The 24,074-nt window shown below is 44.1% G+C and overlaps 2 long non-coding RNA genes across 2 annotated transcripts; one reads left to right on the forward strand and one right to left on the reverse strand.

Moving 5' to 3' along the window:
• The first annotated feature begins 6,056 nt into the window (after positions 1–6,056).
• On the forward strand, positions 6,057–8,311 carry LOC134452114 (uncharacterized). The gene is made up of 2 exons (XR_010035373.1): positions 6,057–6,340; positions 8,024–8,311. It is a non-coding gene; the product is annotated as an uncharacterized LOC134452114 (long non-coding RNA).
• On the reverse strand, positions 8,132–18,442 carry LOC134452113 (uncharacterized). The gene is made up of 4 exons (XR_010035372.1): positions 18,236–18,442; positions 9,782–9,915; positions 8,340–8,420; positions 8,132–8,225 (listed from the first exon to the last, which is right to left on the reverse strand). It is a non-coding gene; the product is annotated as an uncharacterized LOC134452113 (long non-coding RNA).
• Between the last annotated feature and the right edge of the window lie 5,632 nt (positions 18,443–24,074).

The following is a 24,074-nucleotide window of genomic DNA, read 5'->3' on the forward strand; positions in this document are numbered from 1 at the left end:
ACTCCTATAATCTCTGACACAAGTGTGCTCCTCCTGTCATCATGTATTATCCATCTTGGTACTGTTGTTGTAGTTTTACAAGTGAGCACCGTCAAAATCCCCGTTTCAAAGGTAAATGGGCTTTGAGAAAGGTAGCCAGTTGATTGTCAAGTCATTCCCAATTCCCAGGATTACAACATTCTATGTCTCTACAGGTTGCTCCGGAGTCTCTTTACCTCACAGACGATGTGAACGAGGCCATTTTTCCCCTCGTCTCTGGGGAAATCCCAGGCACCTCCCTAATTGCCATGGGGCACTATGAGGTGCAAGGCCTGGAGAGGGCGAGCTCCAACACACCTCTCGGCCCTACTCCTTCCTTCTCCTTCTCCCCCTCCTCTTCCTCTTCACCTGCCCCTTTCTCCTTCTCTGCCTCTGGCCCAAGCACCCTGCCACCACCAAGGGAGGGCCATTTTGGCAGCAGGAGTTTCTAGCGGTAAGTTGATTGACATTTTTTTTAAAGGTGTTCTTTGATGTCATGTAAATGCATACATAACATTACCATTGTGTATGTAGGTCCATCAACGTGGGGGAAATTTCAGGGAGTCGGCTCGTGACGTCTAAGACCTTGGTGGTCCGATTCAGTGAGGGTGAGGTCAATGTGAGTGACATGACCGCCAAGGTCATGGACGCCATGGACTGTTCCGTGGAGGAGGGACCTTGACGGACAGCCAGGGTAATGCCCTTCAAGACACGGAAGGCACAAGAAGTAAGTTACGCTACTATAATTTACAATAATATTATTTTCCCTTACAAAAACCAACCATGGTTTTACTGCAGTAACCATGGTTCTACCATGATATATCATGGTTACTCTAAGTCAGGGGTGCTCAGACTTTTTCAACATTTGAGCTACTTATTGAAATAGGTGTGTGGAAGTGATCTACTGGGTGTTCGGGTGTTTCTCCCCCGAGAAAATTTGAAAATACAGCTGTTACAAATGCAATTTTAACACAATATGAAAATGTATTTGTGAATACACATCAACAATGAAAGGTGAATCAGTGGTGAATAACAGCCTCAAACAGACCTTATTTAGGCCTAGGCCTACTGTAAATTACGCCTGTTTTTGATCACAACGGGAGACCATAGTAGGCAATCAAGTTTATGATAAATGTAATTTTCATAAATGAACATAATATTAATGAAGACTGTTATTGATGTGCCCTCTTGGTTTCTGGACAGATTTTATGTAATCCCCATTTCACTTTAATATGAATGCAGAGCGATTTTCTCCCTCCCTGTTATTTCATGTGTGCATGCTTGGGGTCACCTATTTGAAGTGATGTTGGTTTGGGATTTCATGGAGAACTTTTTTAATGCCGCTGTGAGAAGTAAACAGAACAGCGGTTTGCGGGCGTTTGGCGTTTTCACGTGGATGCTATTGTCTTCGTGGACGTTACAGACATCCCTAGTTCCAAAAAATAAACAAGGAGACATCTACTGAATGGACCGAAAAGCGCGCTCTCTGTCTAGCGGCCGCGCTGAACAGACCATTTGAAAAGACGCGCCTGCACTAAACAGGCACACAGCATTCATTCTCCCCTCGCACGTGTGCCTATGAAATCTAATCGAAGTAGCCAACTCCACGCTCAATGCGGGAGTTGCATCTTGCCTGCACTTCTCAGAGCATTGTTTAAAAGGGGGAAAAAAGCAGGGTTTGCCAGTGTTCGGGCTGTTGTTTTCATCTCTGGCTGTTTCTTTTGAGCGGTGACGCTGCCTGTACTAACTGAACATATAGCGCACGGTATCGGCAAACGTCTCGTGCCGTTCTATTTTTGTGCTCAGATGTTATGACTTATTACGAGTTTGAGTGTGGCGCTTGACAGTTATCATCCTTATCTGAAGACGTCGTTGTGTTCAGGGCTCAAAATTAACTTTTTTCCTTTGTGTCCCGCAATGGTCCCGAAATACGCTTTGTATTGTCCCGAATGTAACCAGAAGTGTCCCCATTTTTGTGCGCCTAAATAAGTGGTAAATTATGTTCACGTTCAATTTCATATGACTATTATTTTTATGCAGTGCAACTGTGAATTCAGGTTTTTAAGAAAAAACGAGGGGGTGTTAAATCATGAACATCTGTGCCTTGTATAGAAAAATGCCTTGAGTAACCGTGCACATTTCGTTTTTCAAGAATATATGAGCATGGTGATATGAGGAAATCTGCATTCAATGACATTATATTTGTCAAACTGATTGCTTTATGCACCCATCATGTAGGCTATTGTAGACTCTATTGCAGCCAGCCTGTTACTCTGTTGCAGCCTATTTAGCCTTCATTTAGCCTTTATAAAGCCTTCATTTAGTCTACTACATATCAATAACAATTCAGTGTCTGTTTAGCTTTAGTTAAAAAGTGGCAATAGTCTAACCTAGTCTGACTTTGGCCACTGGTTGTGATGGGCATGCCGGTGGAAGATAGCCAGGCCGTGCCCTCCTAGTGATGCAACAGCTTCAGCCAGTCTCGAAGAGATGTGAAAGTCGATGATAATCAGGCTAGGTGGAAGAAGATGCGGTAGGTTTTTGGGACGCATTAGGAGTATGACAACGCATTGCAAGACGTTTCCTTTCCGCTTTAAATTCACATGACATTGACATCAAGACAATTTGATAACCTAAAAATAAATGCACAAGAGAAAAAACTACGACCGCACACTTAGGCCTACCTCACTTTCGAGAAAGAGAGGGAGAGAGGCTAGCATGGAGAGGGAGGGGAGGGGGAGAAAGGGAGGGATCGGAGAGAAACAATGCGCTGGCAATGCTGTACAACTGAAGCGCGTTCTTCGTGCTTGTAATCAATGAAGTCAAGGTGGACTTTTTCCCTTTTCAATTAGACCTTGGCTTCTAGGCATTTTTGCTTTTACCAGCACAGAAACAATAACACGGATACTTCAACATTAATTAAATAACTGCGTTTGTATGACAATGTTCAGAATAGCCGCGCCTTAATTTCCAGCCACATTTGAATGAAACTGCTTGACGTTCTTGGCTAACAACTACCCCTGTTAGGTTGCTTGCCGTTTCCCTAACTATTTGTTACTGAAAAGTCATTTACAGGCAGTTTCTGATATGTATGAATGAGGGTTAATCTACTATATAAGCAGCTCGCCTTTCTGGTGTTTTTGGCAGATACGCACGGGACGGGTGGTAACACACAACTGCGCAACGTTTGGGCTGTTGTTTACCTGAAACATTAGCAAAAAACAGAACTCCATTCCTCTCACAGCTTTACAATGTCTACTGGAATATATCCTTGTTGGCTTGCAAAATCAACAGTCCAGAGCCCGTTTTCTCCAAGAGCATTTCTAGTTCAGGGTGAATTGGCATAACCGGGGACGGGACAATCTCTCAGCAGCAGTCCGAAGAGCAACGCGCTTGCAGTCGCAGCAGCGAAATCTAAATAAACATTCTAGAACACAATGCGGAGGGTTATCGGAAAGTTTTCTGTTGCTATTTTCGATGATGGTTGGTGTTGAGTTAATGTCCCTGTGTAATGGCTTTCCAAATATAATAACCTACTTTTAGAATCTTTTCATTTATTTTGGACGGTCCCGGCATTGTCCCAGAAATGATAACATTGTGTCCCCACAACATTTTTTTATGGTCCCCGGGACGTCGGGACACCGTTAATTTCGAGCGCTGGTTGTGTTTATAAGCTATTTACAGTGTGGACGCCTGGAGTTAGCCTGTCAGATTCTGGGTATCCCTAGGAAACTTTTTTTTTTTTTTTTTAAGTGTCCTACGATCTACCAATACTGCCTCCGCGATCGACTGGTCGACCGCGATCGACCTATTGAGCACCCCTGCTCTAAGTACTCTGACTTTTCACCATCGTTACAAATCATACTAAGAAAAACATCAAAAACATGAATAACCACGGTTAACTGTGTGTTTCGTGATTATACTGCCCATTTATGGTGTAGGTATAAGAAAAGCAGCTACCAGAAGTTGACAGTAGCATATAATGACACTATGAGATTGTTGATGAAGTTACCAAGATGGTGCAGTGCTAGCTACCTCTTTGTACACTCCAATGTGCCTGGGTGCGATGCAGTGTTGAGAAACGTTGTGTATAAGTTCATGTGCCGACTGGACTGCTCTCAAAACAGCATTATTGAAACCCTTGTGAGTCCAAGAAAGAGCTCTATGAGGTTCTCCTCCAAGCTCAGACCACACTGGAGAGACTGCCTTTATGTCTGATGGGTGTGTACCCATCTTTTATTTATCTTATTTTTATTTTTATCTTAACCTCTCTTGTTATGTAATTTTATACAGTTTTTTTTTTTTTTTTTACCTTGATATGGTCCATGTGTCTGATATAAATAAAGAATTGAGAATTGAATGGATAAAAAAACCCATGCAAACCATGAATGACTACTGGTGGGCAGCCATGGTGTAATTGTTATGGAGTTGGACTGATCATAGAGTTGCAGGTTCAAATCCCACCTAAACCCTCTGTACATCTCCATTCATGTTAGCAGTGTAATGAATAAATGCTATTTCACCCTGTCTGGAATATTTCACCCCAAGCACAATCAGCAGAGGAGATACACAACAGCCATCTTTTTTATCATATGCTCTCAAATACTTGCTATAAATTCAGGGCATAGACCAGGGGTGGGTAACATTTTTCATTCGAGGTGGCCACTTCAAATTACTTAGAGGGCTGTAAAAGTTCTCAGAGGGCCGTACTATGAACATAAACAAAGATTTCCTCCTGCACTTTAAGCCTATATTGAAGGCAGCCACCTTTAAAACACACCCCACCTCCTATAATAAATGGAAGTCTGTCACCTAAAACAATTTCTGGTATTTCAGCATCCCAGTACTGGCGGCAAAACAGCAGGAAGATTTTCGCCCTGACGGAGGAGGAGATGGAGGACCTGCAGGACGCCAGGAGGGCCAAAGTTAGGTATGTAACATTTTGTCACATTTTTGCACATCCATAACATGGTGGCACACAGACCTTTTCACACATTTTCCTTCTATGCATTATGTCTTCTCAGTAGAAGAGAGGATCCCCATGGGGCATTGTTGGGGAGAGCGGAGGAGGAGAAGGCCTGGTGAATATCGCAAAGGCGATGAGGCACCTATCCGAGGTGGCCAGCGCGCACCTCCAGAGGCCCGGCTTGCAGCCTGCCAAGGAGGTCATGACATGCCTCGTTTGCAAAGGTATAGATACATACATTTACAATGTGTTTATTCAGCTGTAACATACCCGCATTTTTATTAAAAATGCTAAACAGTCCAGAGCCTGAATACAGCGTATACAGCATGTCACTCCTGCACCAATGGTCAAACAACATGTATGAGTCGTGTGGCTACAATGGATGAAGTTTTCTACCTGACATATGTACTGCTTATGGCATAGCCGTGGGAACTAGGGGTGCAGGGGGTGCAGCTGCACCCCCTGCTGTGGGAGCTTGGGGTGCAGGGGGTGCAGAAGAAATGTGCATTGCGGGATCAGGAGGAGCAAGAACAAAAATGTATCGTGATAACATATTGCCTGCTCCGATCGGGAATCGAACACGCATCTTGAAGCCCAACATTCCATCTCGAGTGTGTGTAGCCCGTACCTACCGGCTGAGCCACTGCTCCGCTCTACTCAAACGATGTTGCTATTTAGAATTATCGTACGGTGTAATGCGAGACAGCGGTCTACTTAAGCATGCACTTAAACTATGCCAGTTTGCATCCATTACAACAAATGCATCGATAATCATAACAAAGGGGTGAAAATGTTGAACAAAAATGGTTAAGAACAGTTTCTTAATAATAGGAATAGGTCTACTGTTAAAATGTTCTGTTCTGCTGAACGTGGTGACGTTGTGCATCGGTGGTATTGCTTTGCATTCATAATTTCAAGCCCAAAATGAATCAATAAACACCTTAAAGTTCCCATGGCATGAAATTTACATGGTCCTTTGGTGCTTTGTATGGGTTTGCGGGGGTGTCAGGATGCTATATCCGCAATTTGTATCAAAATAATGCTGAAATGCGCCATTTAGGCCTCTTTGGTGAAAAGTCTCCTCTCCCTGTGCGTCGATCTGTAATGATATGCAACAGGAGGGGGAGGGGGGCAGGAGGGGGAGTGTCGTTGATGAGCGGGGGCGGAGCCGCGGGCTAAAGCTGCGTTGTTGTGGTGGTGCAGCAGGTTAGCTGTTACCTCGAGTTAGCAATTTGCCCTAGTTAGCAATGGCACGTCCAGCACCTGATGGAACTTACTCTCGCTTGTTTTGACCCAAAGATGAAACAAACTATTGCCTACCTGCTCATGGGCTTCAGCGCAGGATGCCTCAGAAGGGTGAGTTTGAAATGTTATGTCTGCAATTTGAATTTGTTGAATGGGTAGTTCTGAAGCACTGTTACTTGCCAGTGAGTTTGTAATTACAGCAGCAATCATTCACCACGCAATGACCTGGCAAGTCACCATCATAAATTACAATATTCTTTTTTTAACTTATGAGCAAACAACCCCATTTGATGTGTGTGTGAGTGATGCACGTTACTGGCATCGCAACTGTCTCTAAACCCAGCAACTTTCTCAGTGTGGATGGTTAGCTTGCAATTGCAAGTCCTTCCCTGTTATGATGCAACACAAATGTGGTAAAAATGTTATAAATGAACGAGAGGGTAGTTGTCAGGTTATAGTAGACTTTTTACACCTTTGTTTACAACATTGTTCTGTTTCACCACTGCAATGCTTATCATGTATCACAAGTCTGTTTGAGGAGGGTGGTGTATTACATGACAAAAGGGTACTCTATACTAGTTATGATGTATGCACTTCCTCACCATCGGCTGATCATAAAATGTGTCTACATACAACTTGGCTGCATTTGAAGAGCACCCCTTTTCACTGTCTGTGCTGGAGAATAGCCAGCTTTCCTTTGTCCAATAGCCTACATGGCATTCTAAAAATGCATCCATTATGTCTTGTATTCCAGTGATCCCCAACCTTTTTTGCCCTGTGTACCCCCTAATTAATTTTGTCATATGAGTACCCCCTCCTTCATGCTCTATATCAGGGGTGGGCAACTTTCATGATAAGGAGGGCCACATTTTTTCATTGTGAACATTGGAGGGCCAGATGACTGCGGATCTGACTGCAGCTTGCAGATTCGAGGTGCAGTTGGTTGCTCAGTGGCCACCGAAAAAGTTTGGAGGCAATAGGAGTGTTCTCTGTCAGCCAACAGTGTAATTTTAACAGATTAAGTCAGTAGTGGTTTAAAAAAGAAGTTTGTTCATTATAATTTAGTATGTAATAAGTATGGTTTATCTATGGGCCGCACTTAGTAAGGAGGCGGGCCGCATGTGGCCCCGGGCCTCCAGTTGCCCATCCCTGCTCTATATGATCCTCTATACCAATTTGAGTGCACTCCATACATTTGTTAGCATCACATTTTCCATGTACCCCTACTGGTACACGACGTACCCCTGGTTGGGAAACACTGTTGTATACAATGGTGAAATAGTCCACGCTCTGTTGACATCACATTTATCCATAGTTGCCAGTTAAGTTTCCATTGTGAAAATCATTGCATCATCTCATGTTTACCTGAGAGTAACCTGGCTGTCAGTATCAGAAAACTCCTTATTTTGTAATAAGGTTAGATGCTAGTGTGGAAACTGAGAATGCCTACAGAAAGAGATAACATTATGCTGCCTAGCTCAGGTCGCATTACTTTCATTTGACACCATCTGTGCATAGAGCAAACTTGCCATGTCTTATCTTTATCAGATCACTATAACTTGGAGAGAAGGCAGGAGAGCCACAATGCATGCTGGAACTTTTTGTACAGAGTTCAAGATCACCATAAGCGGCTAATTCAATTATGCAGACAGTGTGAAGACAGTGTGCAAATTTATTTACAACAGCATCAAGAATATTAAATTGGAACATGTGAANATTTTATGGAAGGCAAATATTGTACTGAAAGAAGAACAGCAATAACAGTCTCTGTAACCATCTTTTCTATTTTTCCAGCCGTTTCAGGCATTTGTCCAACAGTGATTCGAGTGTCGTCTTGCATATCCATGCCGAGTTCCCCGATGAAGGACGTTGGAACCTCGATACAAGGCTGGCGGTGACCTCCTCTGGCTGGCTCGTCTGAACTGTGCTGACTTGTCTTCTAGGGCACCAACATTGCATCAGTCGCAGGGTTTCTGAAGACCTTTCCACACAAAGCCTACAGGAAAAGCAAAATATTGTTTAGAATGCTATGTCATTTTGGAATTATTGAAGTAACACTATTAAAATGTTATGTCAGAATTAGTTGAACTGAATTCTTTTCAAATCTTACCAAAGGTTGGATTAGCTTTTGATGTTTGCCGGTGGTTGGTGTGCATTTTCATTCTAGAGGACAGCCATCTGTAAGAAGCGTCTGCAAGTACAAAAGACAATGTGTGAACAGAGTGTCCCTCTTATTTTTCATTTGGTCAAGATGGTGAGGGTTAGCCAGTTTCAAGGACAAACCTCGTTATTGTCATTGGAAAGGATATGAAGGGCTCCTTCCTAAAACACTGCAAGAGCCATTTCATACTAATGCCATGAATTGTATTGTATAGTTATAATTACATCAAGTCAAGTATCACCTGAAACCGTGTGTGTGTGTGTGTGTGTGTGTGTGTGTGTGTGTGTGTGTGTGTGTGTGTGTGTGTGTGTGTGTGTGTGTGTGTGTGTTACATTGCCTTGTAAAGCAAATATAGACATCTCAACAGAAGAGTGTTTTCAGGGGGCATAGTCAAGGTATCCACTCCATTATCCAAACTCATGTCTTCTACTTGGGCTTGTGGCCCAACAACCTAGCATCCATGGAGAAAATAAGTTTCCCTGCTATGCACAACAACTAATCAGAAAATGACATTTGAATTGATCTTTTGTGAGTTGTTTAATTGCCCATCTATCAGCATACCACATCATATTTTACAAGGCCACAAGCACAAAGGAGGATGGGAGTTTGGATAGTGGAAAGGAAACAAAGTAGGCCTACATGTTTTGCCATTTAGTGTAATCCTGCTTTAAAAAAGAAAAACAAAAAAATCAGGCGCTAGAACAACAAGATCCATCTTCTCACCTGCACAGCATATAAGGAAAGACAACATTCTTTGGAGCAACTTGTTCCAGTTAGACAGATGCTGAGGCACTCAAGGTTGCATTTTTTTTTTACTTTTTTATTTGGCTACAATGATTACGCGTTTCGGCCCTTATGGCCTTCAGGGCGTATACATTGCAACCTTTAGTGCAGGGGTCCCCAAACGTTTTTCTCTGGGGGCCACATTATCGCTCCTGACTGTGATCAGGGGCCGGGATCAATGTGGGCTGTATGCTAGGCTGCTGCCTGTTATAGCCATAATTTCTAGCACAAAATAGTTCATCATTACAAGTGATTTGCAAAAGAAGTGAGTACTTCACATGTAAAAATAGCAAGGAAAGGTTAGAAAAATGAGTCACTGACATGAGTGAATGACAGTTTATGAGTGATAGATAGATACAATGTTTTATTTTTATTTTTTTCTATGAGAATTGCTTCTTTGGGTCAGTGTAAATGGTGAGGTGCAGAGAGATGTAGGGCCGGTCAAAGGGGCATGGCGGGCCGCATCCGGCCCCCGGGCCTTAGTTTGGGGACCCCTGCTTTAGTGCCTCGATCTGCATCTGTCTACCTGGACCAAGTTTGAGAGACCCTACACTGATGAGCACCACGGAAAAAAGGTGAAGATCCAGAAGCACTCAAATTACAGGTACCTGCTTGTGTTTGATTATTTGGAGCAAATTGGATGATGACTGAATGGGAAGACTCCAACGTAGTGGTGAAGGAGGAGTTTTGCTTCATCATGTTGCCTTCTTCTACTCATCATGACCGTCTGTAACAGGAACTTCTGTAGATGAGAATTGCGGCCATTAGGAAAAAATACAGAATATAACTTTCCATGATCCACAATAAGCCTCTCAAATTCTATACAAGAAAATTGTCTGAGTCTGAAAAGAGACATAAATGTCAAGGAAACATAAACCCAATATTCGACTGCATCTGGCTTTCCAAGCTACTCACGGTATGCCTTCCCCAGTCAACAGGCAAAGTCGAGGGTCCCGGTTTACTGATGTTTTATTTGCACACTTCATTCATACACATGCAGATGTTGAAACACCGTAGAACTAAAAGAAGACAAACAAAAACAAATGCTAAATCATATGAACTCAAACACCAAAATAATAAGACATGAACAAAATCAAACTGACAAAAGACAAGTAACACATACCACTGTTCCCGCTTGTTGACTACGAAAGGATTTCATCACTTGGGTCACTCTTCTTCTCTTAAAGTGATACTTAAAACGCTTGCGCTTAACTTCACAAGCAAACTTGAACTTGAACGTGGAGCAACAAGCTCGCACGCTACCGCTTCCATTCAGAAAATCCCTAGCTTTACAAACGGGAAGTGACATATATCAACATGCAAGACAGGACGACGTCAAAATAAAGGTACCATACAGAAACTCAAAATAACAGAAAAATAAAGTGCATATGGATGAACACAAAATAGAAATACATTATGGATTTAGAAATGTTAAGTATGAAAAGTACAAAAAATAAATATTTCTTTTATTTCCCTCTTGACCCTTTGTGAACACAAACACACTCCCACCATCACACTACGTGTGATTAATGGGCACAGACATTTCATGCATACAGTACTCATACACTCACACTCAGTCATTCACACTCTTAAAACGTAACCTTTAATTCTTTATTTTAAAACTACCTTAAAATCAAACTTGTGAATTGCTTAGTCACTTTCAAGTATTAAGATTGTCTTGTGTATGGGCCTTTCTAGGTAAACTGGCTTGTGTGTACGTATGCCTTTACTGTTCAGTGTCTTACAAGTAAACGAGATACGTGATGACCTCTTGGAAGGATGGCTGGGTGTTTGACATGAGGATGGAGTGCTGCTTGTGTGAGTCTTCCTCCCACCCTCAAGATACCATGAGCATCGACAAATGGGCTGAGCTTGTACAGCCTGGTCGACTGATTTGCTTGCACATCTTTGTTTTGCTTTAGAGACCTTATTTCACCACTGAAGATCTCCTCTTGTACTTTCTGAATGATAAACATCTCAGCCTCATTCCTCTCTTCAAGTGCTGTTGAGTCTTCGCAACCTTTCTTCAGACCTTTAACACTCCTTGCACAGCGCTTGAGTCTCGCTATGGCCTGCACCGCTCGCCTCCAGTCAGAAAACTTCTCCAGCCTTTGCAGGAGAGACTTCTGCTCCTTGACCTTGATGGTATGGACTTGTGTTCTTTTGACCTCAGGGTCGGTATCAATTTCTTCCATTACAGACTCCTCCTGCTCTGGAAGTTCTTTCTCCCATAGAAAAGTGGGTCCTGTGAACCAGTTGGAGCTTCCGAGATCCTTGGCACTAAGTCCACGTGAAGCATGGTCTGCTGGGTTATGCTCAGTTGCTACATATCGCCACTGCTTGGGCTGTGTGCTCGACTTAATCTGCTCCACTCTGTTGGCCACAAAGACATGGAACCTTCTTGCTTCATTGCTTATGTATCCAAGGACTACCTTGGAGTCCGTCCAGTAGTACTCTTGCATTCCATCCAGGTCCAACTCTTTCTTGAGCAGCTTGCCGAGCCTGGTAGCCACAACTGCAGCTGAGAGCTCAAGTCTTGGAATAGTCGTTACTTTTGTCGGAGCAACCCTGGCCTTTCCCAGAACCAGGCTGCAGTGCACTTCGCCTGATACGGACACGACTCTTAAGCATGAACATACGCCGTAGCCCGTCTGGCTAGCGTCAGAAAAATTGTGTAGTTCATGCTGCTGTACCTCTTGAAAGTCTGGTGGCACATAGCAGCGGGGAATCTTCATGGCAGACAGGCCTGGGAGGTCTCGAAGCCATGCTTCCCAATGCGGCCTGAGGTCATCAGGAAGTGGTTCGTCCCAGCCCACCTTGTCGTGGCACATGCTTTGCAGTATCTTCTTCCCAACTAAGATGAAGGGTGCGACGAACCCCAGAGGGTCAAAAATTGAGGCCACCGTGGACAAAATTCCTCTTCTTGTAAAGGGATTCTGCTTCACGATCACTCGGAACTGGAATGTGTCAGAATTAATGCACCACTGTATCCCAAGGGCACGTTCGATCTTTGACTCACCTAATGCCAGGTCAAGGTCAGCTGCGCCTTCTGCGCATTCAGTCTTTGGAATCGTAGCAACCACCTTCTTGTTGTTTGAGATGAACTTGTGCAAGCGTAGCTTCCCAGCACTGCAGAGGTCTCTGGCCTCTCTCACCAGTTTGATGGCCTCTGCTTCTGTCTTCACACTCGCCAACCCATCATCGACGTAGAAGTTGCGTTGAACAAAGCTCACAGCAGCTTGACTGAACTTGTCTTGACCTTGGGTGGCCAGATGCTTCAGGCCAAAGTTTGCACATCCTGGAGAGGAGGCAGCTCCGAACAGGTGGACCCTGATTCGGAACACAGTTGGTGGACTTTCCAATTCACCATCTTCCCACCACAAAAAGCGGAGGTAGTCTTGGTCTTCTTGTGTGACATGAAACTGGTGGAACATGCGCTCCACGTCACACATGAACGCTACTTGCCCTTTGCGGAACCGACACAAGACACCCACAAGAGTATTTGTGAGGTCCGGGCCTGTCAGGAGATGTTCATTCAGGTAAGTTCCTTGAAATCTTGCAGAACAATCAAAAACTACTCTGATCTTTCCAGGCTTGTGAGGATGGTAAACGCCATGATGAGGGATATACCAGGCTGGCTGATTGCAAAGCTCTTGCTTAGGAACTCTTACTGCATCGCCTCTTGCAATTATATCACTCATAAAGGTCACATAGTCTTTGAGATAACGATCATCCTTCTTCAGCCGCTTCTTCAGGCAATTCAGTCTGTGTTCTGCACAAGCTTTATTATCTGGCAAAGTTGGTCTCTTTTCTTTGAACGGCAGTGGCATCTCATAGTGCCCATCTTCTCTTTGCTTGATGCCTTCCTTCAATCTTTTCAGAAACATCACGTCTTCTTGGGACATGGGATCTTCTTCGTCGTGCCTCTCTGCAAAGTCGGACTCGAAGACTTTCACTATGTCCGCTGGACTAAGAATCTCCTTTACCTTGCTCCGCTGCACATAGTGGACCTCTGCCTTGAGTTTGTGAGAGGCTTTGCTGGTAGGTGCCACTTGCTTACAGATTATGCGATGACTGATGCCGATCTCATCCTCCAGGTCAGTGGCAAGGTTATTGTAGCCAATGATGCTCCAACCCAGAATTGACTTTTGAGCAAATGGCTGGCTTTCTTCGCCACTCAACACCTCTCTGGGGAGCAAGACCTGAGGGCAGTTGTATCCAATCAGTAATCCCACTTCACAGTGCAGCAGAGGAGGCATTTCATCAGCCAGGTGTTGGAGATGAGGCCAACTCCTTGCAGTGGCAGAGGTAGGTATGTGGGATCGATTTGCAGGTATGTACTCTCTGGTGTATGTAATGGGGAGTTTAACCCTTTCCCTTGACATCAAGCCTCTTATTTGCAAACCTTGCAACTTGCGGCTGGAGACGACCTTAGTTTTGGATGTTATTGTGGAGATTCGAAGACTGATTGGTTCTTGTTTAATGTTCAGTCCATTGGCAACATCCTTTAAAATGAAGGTGGTGTCACTTTGTGTGTCCAGTAAAGCGTACACCAAGATCTCATCATTTGGATTAGCTTGAGAGGAGACATAGACTGGAAGAATGGATGACGTATGAGTGCTCTTCTGGTCTTGAACAACCCTAAGGGATGTTGCATCTGGCGTCTCATTCTGAGTCCTTGGAGGAGCCACCTTGCCATCAACGACTTGTGTTGCTTTTGGTTGCCTGTGATCTTGGTCCTTCCTTTCCCGCTCTGCATGCAAGCAGGTTGGGTGACTTTTTCCACACTTCTCGCAGACACTCCGAGCAGTGCAGTTTTTAGAAGTATGACCAGGCTTGAGGCATCCGAAGCACAATCTTTCTGACTGTACAAACTTCACTCTTTCTTCCACTGGGTTTTGCATAATCTTTCTACACTTATGAAGAGTGTGGCCATATCTCTTACAGAATATGCATGTGTTTGGGCTTTCAGTGGAGCTAGTTGTAAAGGTCTTAGCAGCTGAACTGTGATTTCTTTGAAACTTTTGACTGTAGTCGTGTGGCTTGGATTGATCATGATCGACTGGCTTTATTGCTTGGAGGGAGGTGATTGGATTGCAGGCAATTTTAGCCTCTTTGTTTAAGAACTTAATAAAAGCTTTAAAATCAGGGAAAGCATTATGAGCTTCCTGGAACGTGGTGACGGTTCTGTTCCATCGTGAACTCAGCCACTCGGGCAACTTTGCTACTATCCTTTGATTTTCCACACAATCACTCAACACTTGTAGGCCTTGAACATGTGGCATGGCTGACTCCACGCTTGTCAGGAAATCAACGAAATCCCGGAGGTCTCTGCTGTCTTTGTTGGAAATTTTGTGCCATGCCTGTATTTTATCACGATATGCCTTGCCTATGAGGAAGGAATTGCCAAAGCGTTCTTCCAATGTTTGCCAGGCAGCGTGGTAAGCACTTTCAGTACCCACTAAAGAGTACCCTTCGATGGCCTTTTTCGCTGGACCCCCCACATATTTGCGTAAAAAGAAAAGTTTTTCTTGTATTGGAAGATTTTTACGGTCTATCAGGGTTTGAAAACATAGCTTCCAATCTGTGAATTGTAGGGGGTCGCCAAAGAAAACAGCAGGCTCGGGAATGGGGAGTCTATTTGCCGTTATGGCTTCAGCGAGAGTTTTCACGAGGTCATTAGAGGCTGCAGAGGAAGACATGACCACTGAAGGTGCACTGGCGTGTGCAGTAAGAGGAGGTGGAAGCAAGTTTGTTGAAGAGGGTTTTTTTACAGTGTGTGTTGCAGGCTGAGTAAGAGAGGTTGGGATATTTCCATTTTGGCTTTGAGGAGCAGCAGCAACTTCATCTTCGTCATCAAAGATGCTTTCACTGTAAACTTTCAGCATAGCTTGAGCCGCATTGTGTTCTTTCAGTCCCTCCAATCTCTCCACTTCCTTGACTTTCTCCTGGATTTTGTTTTTTCTTGCAGAACTTTCAGACACAAACTGAGCTCTTTTCTTTGCAAATTCTGCTTCCATTTGCTTTTCTTCCACTTCTCTCTCCGCAGTCCTTATTTTGTCCTCTGCCTCAAGCTCTCTTATTTCCTCCTCACACTGATGTTGCGTCTTCATTATTTTCAGCACTTCATGCGTTGCGGCCACTTCAGCAGCTGACTGTTGTTTTTTCACAGATGACTTGTGCGATGCTCTTCCTGATGCTCTGGAGATATGCATGGATTGTGCAGAGGTAATACTAGATACAGTGGCATTGAATACTGATTCTGAGTCTGGCCACGGAATATCTTCTGGGTCGCCTTCTGAATTTATGAAACAGTGGGCCTTTTCATTGGCTGTCCTTGTGATTGCCAGACAAGCATCGTTTCCCCTTCTGATCTCCAGGTCCGGGACAGCAATCACTCTGATTTTGTCATATACTTGGCTCAGTTCGGTCATTGTGGCATTAATGGCATTAATGATTTCTTTAATAAAATCAGCGTCTTCTTTACCTTTCAGAGACCTTTTCAGGCCATTTACATGGTACTTCCACCTTTTGTAAATTCGCCCAAAGGCTTTAAGTAATTGGTTTAATTTTTCACTTTGCAGTGCTTTTCCTTTCTCTGAGAGAATTCGAGTGCGGCTACCTCTTCTGACTTCAGGAACTTCAATGTGAGATTGAGGCTGACCTTGCTGAGCCCCCTCATCTTGTTCATTTGCTTCTTCATGTTCGGCAGACACTAGAACATCCTCTTCTGGATTAGGAATCGCATCAACATTGGAAGGGGGTAATGTGGTGGTCTCTTGAGAATCCATCATGGTGCACTAGTGTTTGTGTAGTGTTTTGTATTAATTAAGCATTTAATTTTGTATTAATTAAGTTGAAGATGGGCTTAATTTTCTTATTATTTTCCTTTTAAAGATTTTCTTTTTTTCTTTAAGAAAAGTGCTTCAAAATTGAAATTGCTTCAACTTCATTCACACATCTTCCATTCAACCATTATGAACACATAGGCACATAAACACTGGTAACCATAACCCCTTTGTCAAACATGATACAAACGCAGACACATTTTCAAATAACCAAAATAGCCATTGTTTCAAAACCATTCAGTAGCATTACAAAATGTCCATTGTTTCATTTCAGTTTTTTTTTCTTTCCCTTTTTTTTGTTTCCTTAAAAAGTCTTTAAATCGCAGACAGTTTCACAAGAGAATGCGTTCTCAATGTCCACGACAACGCAGGGCAAATGAAAGAAAAAATCAGTGTAACTTTTTACCTTGGAGCAGTTCGACTTCAAAGACCCGTGCCACTTCAAAGGCACGAATGCCAGACTTTACTTGCTTGCTCGCGCTGTAATTGTCCTCTTGCTTCGGAAACGCGGATCGAGTGCAGCCACCTTCCCGCGGAACAAAAGTCTCTTTTTTCGAATCCTTGGCGACCTCAAAACGCAGGTGTAGCCAGCCACTCTACTTGTCCTCTTCTTCACCGAAAGCTGTAGTGTTCTACTATGCCTTCCCCAGTCAACAGGCAAAGTCGAGGGTCCCGGTTTACTGATGTTTTATTTGCACACTTCATTCATACACATGCAGATGTTGAAACACCGTAGAACTAAAAGAAGACAAACAAAAACAAATGCTAAATCATATGAACTCAAACACCAAAATAATAAGACATGAACAAAATCAAACTGACAAAAGACAAGTAACACATACCACTGTTCCCGCTTGTTGACTACGAAAGGATTTCATCACTTGGGTCACTCTTCTTCTCTTAAAGTGATACTTAAAACGCTTGCGCTTAACTTCACAAGCAAACTTGAACTTGAACGTGGAGCAACAAGCTCGCACGCTACCGCTTCCATTCAGAAAATCCCTAGCTTTACAAACGGGAAGTGACATATATCAACATGCAAGACAGGACGACGTCAAAATAAAGGTACCATACAGTAACTCAAAATAACAGAAAAAAAAATAAAGTGCATATGGATGAACACAAAATAGAAATACATTATGGATTTAGAAATGTTAAATATGAAAAGTACAAAAAATAAATATTTTTTATTTCCCTCTTGACCCTTTGTGAACACAAACACACACGGATAGGAATGAAAACGTGACAGACAGTGGGGGCAGGTTGCATAGCAACACACGTAACTCCACAGCTGCCTGCCCTGGAGCAACGTAAGCTAGACAAGTGATTCGACTGCTGTGTACCCACCAGAGGTTACGCCAAATTTGTTATATGATGAAAACAAAAACGCCGTCACAACCACTAAATAGCAGCCTGTAACAACTGCTTGAAGTCTGTGGATGTGTCAGCTGAGCTCGTGCAGTCACGCACATCTCGCTGAGTAATTACTGTAGCCAGCTACGTTTCAATGCAGTGGCCAGTAGCTCTACACTCGGTATAGTTAGGTGACCAAATCGAGTCAAAGGCTTGCCTGGTCAATATGCCAATTCACAAGTTCGGTGTGTATCGCTAGTCACAACTGGGCTTTCCGAACACACGGTTAGTTCTAACACCTGTTAGCTCAAGTTATAACATCCCTAGGTGAAACTACGAACACCAGTGTCCATGGAAATGAATATGTACCGCACCACCACAGCCAACAAAAAGGGTTTACTAAATAAATTGTGTTTTCACCAACAACGTTTAAAAATGCCCTGTTTTCAACCACAGGACCCTCCTTGGTCAACCAACGAAATGTTGAGCAATTTGGTCTTGTTAAATTGGTGTGTAATAGAATAATTGTCAACATCACATTCCTTGTTAGCTAGCTAGCTGGATGCCTGTGTTATTTGACGGCAGGGTGGCTAACATAGCCGCTAGCCCGGTCGTCAAGGTTTCATTTCCATCGAAACTATTTAGTTAATTGTGCTCATGCTTGATGTACATGTAAGTTCAAAAGACCATGGTCATATTTTACAGTCGATTTCCCAAGAAAAACAAGACAGAGTATGGCTATTGCTTTTGTAGCAGTGTAGCTTTCATGGCTAATGTATGGTTTTCCCCACTCCACAGCTAATACTGCAGGCTAGTTAGCCATGACACTGTAATACAGACTGGAAGCTTTTCATGACTTACTTGTTCAGGAGGCTTGGTGGTATTGATCCAGACTTCAGCGTCAGGTGTTGGCCATAACTTGCTCTGTATTGTCCCAGATTGTGAAAGCATTAGTCCGGAAAATGTTCCCTCAGACATTGAACCGGTAGGTATGTGGTGTTCTGCTGGTATTTATAGAGTTTTCAAATGAATGGGCGTGCTAGTGGGTGGAGAGAGGGCGTGGACGAGTTGAGAGCCAACGAGGGCAGGACGTCATCTCGGGCACACACGAGCTTTGCGTCAATTGGATGCTGTGTCAGAGTTTGTTTACAAATTGGGAGGATCCTCCAGCACAGCTCGGTGTACACAGTAACACATTGCAAACCACTGGGATGACTTCAGGAGGTCAGAGTAACTCATTTTAAGGCCCCAAAACATCATAAGGTCAAAATTTTACGCCATGGGCACTTTAAAACACGTAAAATAATTGTCATTTTATGGTGTACACAATGGCATATTGTTCAGTAGAGTTTCTTAATTATTAAAAAATAATGTTTAAAATAATTTAATAACGTAGTGACGTTGCTAACGCTGTGCATTGTGGATATATTATTGCATTTCATTCATCATTCATTCATTCATTCAAATACATTTATTCAGCGCTGAGATATGTCTCAAAAAAGGATTTTAGATTTTTTTGGTGGCTCATCTGTGCCCAAAGTCAGCCGGTTAGCGGAGGAGGATACTCATGTCGGGGATGAGACTGCTAATGGGATCGCAATCGCAGAGGAGGATGGAGATAACGGTCCGCTCCCTGTCCCGCTGGAGAATGGCCCTGCGGTCGCTCTTCCCGCCGCCGCCACCAACAATGGATCATCTAGGCAGCTGCTTACCACTGGTAAAAAACCCTTTCAGCCATTCAAACACAGTTTCCCCAGCCGACGTTTTGGAAACGAAACGTGCAGCAGGTCATTTTCGCCGGCCTGGTTCAATAAGTGGACTTGGCTGCACTATGTTCCTGAGACTGATCGTGCCCTGTGTTTCACGTGTGTGGGGGCCATCAAAAAAAAAGTGACCAGCCCCGAGAACTTTCGCGCGGAAAATCCTTTTGTCTCCGATGGCTTCGGAAAGTTTACTGAACACGAACGAAGCAAACTGCACATAGAGTCAGCGCAGAAACTGGCTGCATTAGAGGGCACTCCAATCAATGCTCTGTTGTCAGATGCTGTATCCAAACAGCAGGCCACAGCTCGCCATGTCTTGGAGCTGCTGTTCCGGAGCATTCGCTTTTTGGGCAGCAAGGGCATCCCGTTCAGGGGGGACACGACCCGGGATGGCATTCTCTACGAGTACATGTTGGAGCGCACATATGACATGCCCAGAGAACAGGAGTGGGTCGCCAGACGTGACAACTGGTTGTCCAACACAATACAAAATGAGATCATCCAACGATTCGCGCACGGCATACAGAGGGAAATCGTGGGCCGTTCCTCGGAGTCTGCGTTTTTTGGGTTAGTGGCTGATGGGACCAAGGACATTAGCACCACAGAACAGTTCTCGTGCAGCTTGCAGTTTGCAGACCACAGCTTGGAGACGCACTGCCTTTTCCTGGGGTTTTACAACGCACCGGACACCACAGGACAAACCCTGTTTGACTGCATCAAAGACCTTTTCTTGAGAATGAACATTCCAATTGACAGGCTTGCAGCATATTGTTTTGATGGTGCCAGCAATATGTCTGGCTGTTTTTCTGGCGTCCAGGCTCGCCTAAAAGAACTGTGTCCCGGGTCCATGTATATCCATTGCAACAATCACGCACTGGATTTGGTGCCACTGGAGGTCGCCAGCGAAGTCAGCCTTGTGGCGGAAACGCTGAACTTTGTGCGCTCTGTGTCTGCTGCGATACGCGAGTCGCCAAAACGCAAACATCTATTGGAAACAATGTTCAGCAGTTGCGACGAGATGGCGGTCAATATCCTTGGCTTGTGCCCAACCAGGTGGTGTGTGCGGGCAAAAGCAATCCATCGCATATGCGCCTCCTACAGCACTCTGCTGGCTACATTGACGGAGCTGAAAGAAGACAAATCAACACGCGGTGACAGCAGAGCGAAGCTCAGTGGTTTGTGGAAGCAAGCACGTAAAGCCAAAACGTATTTTGGCCTGATGTGCTGCAACGCACTCTTTGAACCCTGCGAGGCCGTGGCGAGGAAGCTGCAGGGCTCAAAAACCAGCGCGCTTGGCACACTTGAGTGCGTAAACGTCCTGAAGGATAGCATTGCAGCTCTTCGGAACGACGACACAGCTGTTTCACAGATTCTCCAAACAACTGAAGAGCAAGCTCGCAAACTGGTGTTAACCATGCCAGAAAACAGAGTAAGCAGAACCCCAGCACGTTTCAGGCACACAGCAGAGCCAGAAATACCAGCACACAGTACGCCATCGGTTTGTTGGAAACGTGAGTTTTACGAGGCTGTCGATTTGGTGTCGGGGGAGCTGAAGAGGCGCTTCAACGAAGACACTTTGAGACTTGCGGTGGAGAGAGAAAGGGCTGTTACTGTTGCGGCTCAGGGAGGAGGAGTTCAGTTGGAGGGCCTTCAGCTACCCAAAAGTGTGGACAGTGCGCGCCTGGACCTACAGATGAAGATGCTGAGCAGTGTGACAGCACTGCATCCGTGCAACTCTGTCAGAGATGTAGCTGAACGTCTGCGCAATCTCCATCCGCAGACACGATCGTTGTTCACAGAGGTGGAGAAGCTCGTGCAATTGTGCTTATGTCTGCCCATATCAGTGGCCTCCTCTGAGCGCTCGTTCTCAACTCTGCGGAGGCTGAAGACCTGGTTACGATCCACCTTGACGCAACAGAGACTGATGCATCTGGCACTGATGAATGTGCATAAAGACATACTACACAACATTGACATCCAAGCCCTTATGAGGGACTTCATATCTGTAACAGCAGAGCGTCAGTCCGTTTTTGGAGTGCTGTAGGTCTGCATCCCCATCTCACTCCATCTCCTGGTAAGTGCCACTGAGCAGCGTAGGCCTACTAATTATTTTATGATATTAATGTTGTTTTCAATGCTGTGGGCCTAAATAATATTCTAAGTATTCTACAGTAGTAAATATTCTACAGTAATTTTTATTTTTAGTTGATTTGTTATCATTGGACCCACGTCCCACGCACGCGAGTCCTGCTCCTGTATGGGCTTCTTCATTGCATGATGAGGCTGAGAAAGATATGTGGTTTTGATATTACGGCACCTCTCATTTAATGTCCTCTGTCTGTCTGTCTGTCTGTGCTCGTCATCCACAGAGACCCTCGATGGCGGTGTGACCGACGATTTCAGCACAGCATTGATGTTCATACTTCATAGCCTAATTATTTTAATGTTGTTAAGCCAGCTGCCACCGAGCAGTAATGTACACACAGAGATCTAGTTCTTTTTTTGCAAATTAATTAGTTCTGTCAGTGATTTTTTTTGCAAATTAAAATCTTTCACGAAAGGAAATATACACAGCTGTTTATTGTATTTGTTTTATATTCTACAAGTTTGTGTAAAATTAATGGTAGGCCTATGCCAAATTAGGCATATTCAAATTCCTTGTCAAGTCGCAGGGGAAATAAAGACGTAGGCCTTATTTGTTTTAACGATCACGTGGAATTAGTCAATATTCAAATCAAAGTGATTTATTGAACGAACGTTATTGTGAGTTTTCAAGTTTGCGTGTTTAAACGACAATCTTGTGCCTGCTTTGAACAAAAGGTGAAATGCATGGGCATCTAGGCCGTGCTGGTCTGAATTACTATAATAGTGGTCCTCGATGTTTTGCCTGGTATTTGCAGTAGACAGTCGCCATCTACTGACTGCTAGTTTTATTGACGGGTTAAGCAGAAGCCTATTTCTCACAACGCCCCTTGGTTAAGGTAGGCCTATCTGTGGTTAAGGTGAACCAAACCTGTGTGTCCCCCAAGGCATCCCGTAGCTCAAGGCCTACGTCATCCATTTTACTCCCGCGAGAACTCTGATGCAACAGTAAACATTTCATTTCTGTTTTGAGAGGCGTACATGTCGTGGGATTTTCCTGTATTGATTTGTTACCCTCCTAATAGTTACAAAAGCAACATAATTAAGCTTTACATATGACATATTGCTGGATTAGGGGTAATGTTAAAATGGCACAAGAAACGTGAGAAAATGAGCCGAACAGTGTAAGCTACAATACATCCACTTGCTAGCCGTGTTGGGTGTTACACCATGGATTCAAGTGGAATATTTGTGATGAAAGTCTTGAAACCAAGACAGCGTTTTAAGGTAAGGCACTGTGGTTATTCATTTTGCCCGCCGTGGCACAGTGACTTTGGTACATTGAATGTTTTTACCTTGCGAAAAAGTTGGTTCATGCTGAAGTAGGTTCGGCTAAAGGATGGTTTGCGCCATGAAGACGGACTCAGATGTTGTACTGATATTATTCATTTTAAACTTTCGTGCGCTTTAAACGGTGTGTCCATGCTGCTCATCATGTTGTTTTTACTTTTCTTAATGGAAACATTTCTGCAAATGGTATTTCACTGCGTACATGTTTGCATGTATGCAAAAACTATAGTGGGGTGGATAGCACGTTTTGAAGATGACGCAAGAGTTGCGTGAGGCTTGAAAATAGATCGGACTTGACAATGCATATTCTACACGTTTTACATAGCCTACTCAGTTTGGACTCAATCTGCAACAAGTGAGAATGTTTTGGAATGACCGCATAGCAATGACTGTCACAGATGTCACCACTTAAACAGATTTTGACCGGCCATAGCCTGTTGTGTGTGTTGTTGGTATCTTTACAACGTCGTCGTCGTCGTTGTCGTTGTTGTTGTTGTGTGCAAGCAGTTCATGTTGAATTGGCACTGAACACTGACTGAGCAGCTTTTTGTTTGAATTTCACGGTTCTGCGTTGGCTGTCCCTTCTTTACGTGATCTCCTTTCCCCCCCCCCCGTTTTTTTCCCCTAAACTGCACCCCCTGTTAAAAACTACTTCCCACGGCCATGTGCTTATGTTGCGTAGATCTGACATGACTAATTTATAAAATGTATTTTGACTTCTGCAGCAATCTTCGTGGAGCCACAGTTTGCGGCATGTTGTGGGTCCTTGGTGGGCTGCAAGTTGTGCGTGGACACGTGGTGTGCCAACTCGGATAGGTGCCTCAAATGCCGGGCCGAGGGGTTTGCGGCAAACCTCTATGCCGTTAGAGGGTTGGCTGCAGCGGCGGAATTTTTCCGCGAATTTGAGGTGCCAGAGTGAGTGAGTGAGTGAGTGAGTGTACCTAAAAAATAAAAATATGATAACATGAAAATGCTTTGGTGGAATTACTTTAAGCAGACATTGATTGTTCCTTCTTGTGATTTACAGTAAGATCAGACCATACTTTATGACCAATTTTGAGAAATTTGTAAGGGTGTATACACCGGTGTGTGATTCTAAGAGCCCAGCAGCATTGACAAGGCCCCTGGAAGAAGGATGCTGATAACATAATTTGTCATTTTGGGGCCCACAATTTGAATCTTTCATGGGGTCCAACATTTTTAGCAGCACCCCTGTCCCTGCTAGTGCATCAGATTCAGCCTCCAAAAAAGGCAGGATATTCATAGTGCTGTAAAGATCCCCCAGACAATGTCCAACTCCATTTATGACCAACTGTGTAGTTTGTATGTTGTCAAATGTCCAAAACTGCAACTTCATTGCAATCCTCTGATAAGTTAGCAAGGTGGGCTTTGACGTTCCTTTTTCATTTGCGGTGCGTGCGTCATTACGTCACACCGACCTATCAGCTGATCTCGCGGCTGATTTCATTCCAGCTGAGACGCCGGCTTTTCGCAGGCTGGGAGGA

This window comes from Engraulis encrasicolus, chromosome 7, assembly GCF_034702125.1.
Source record: "Engraulis encrasicolus isolate BLACKSEA-1 chromosome 7, IST_EnEncr_1.0, whole genome shotgun sequence".
NCBI lineage: Eukaryota > Metazoa > Chordata > Actinopteri > Clupeiformes > Engraulidae > Engraulis > Engraulis encrasicolus.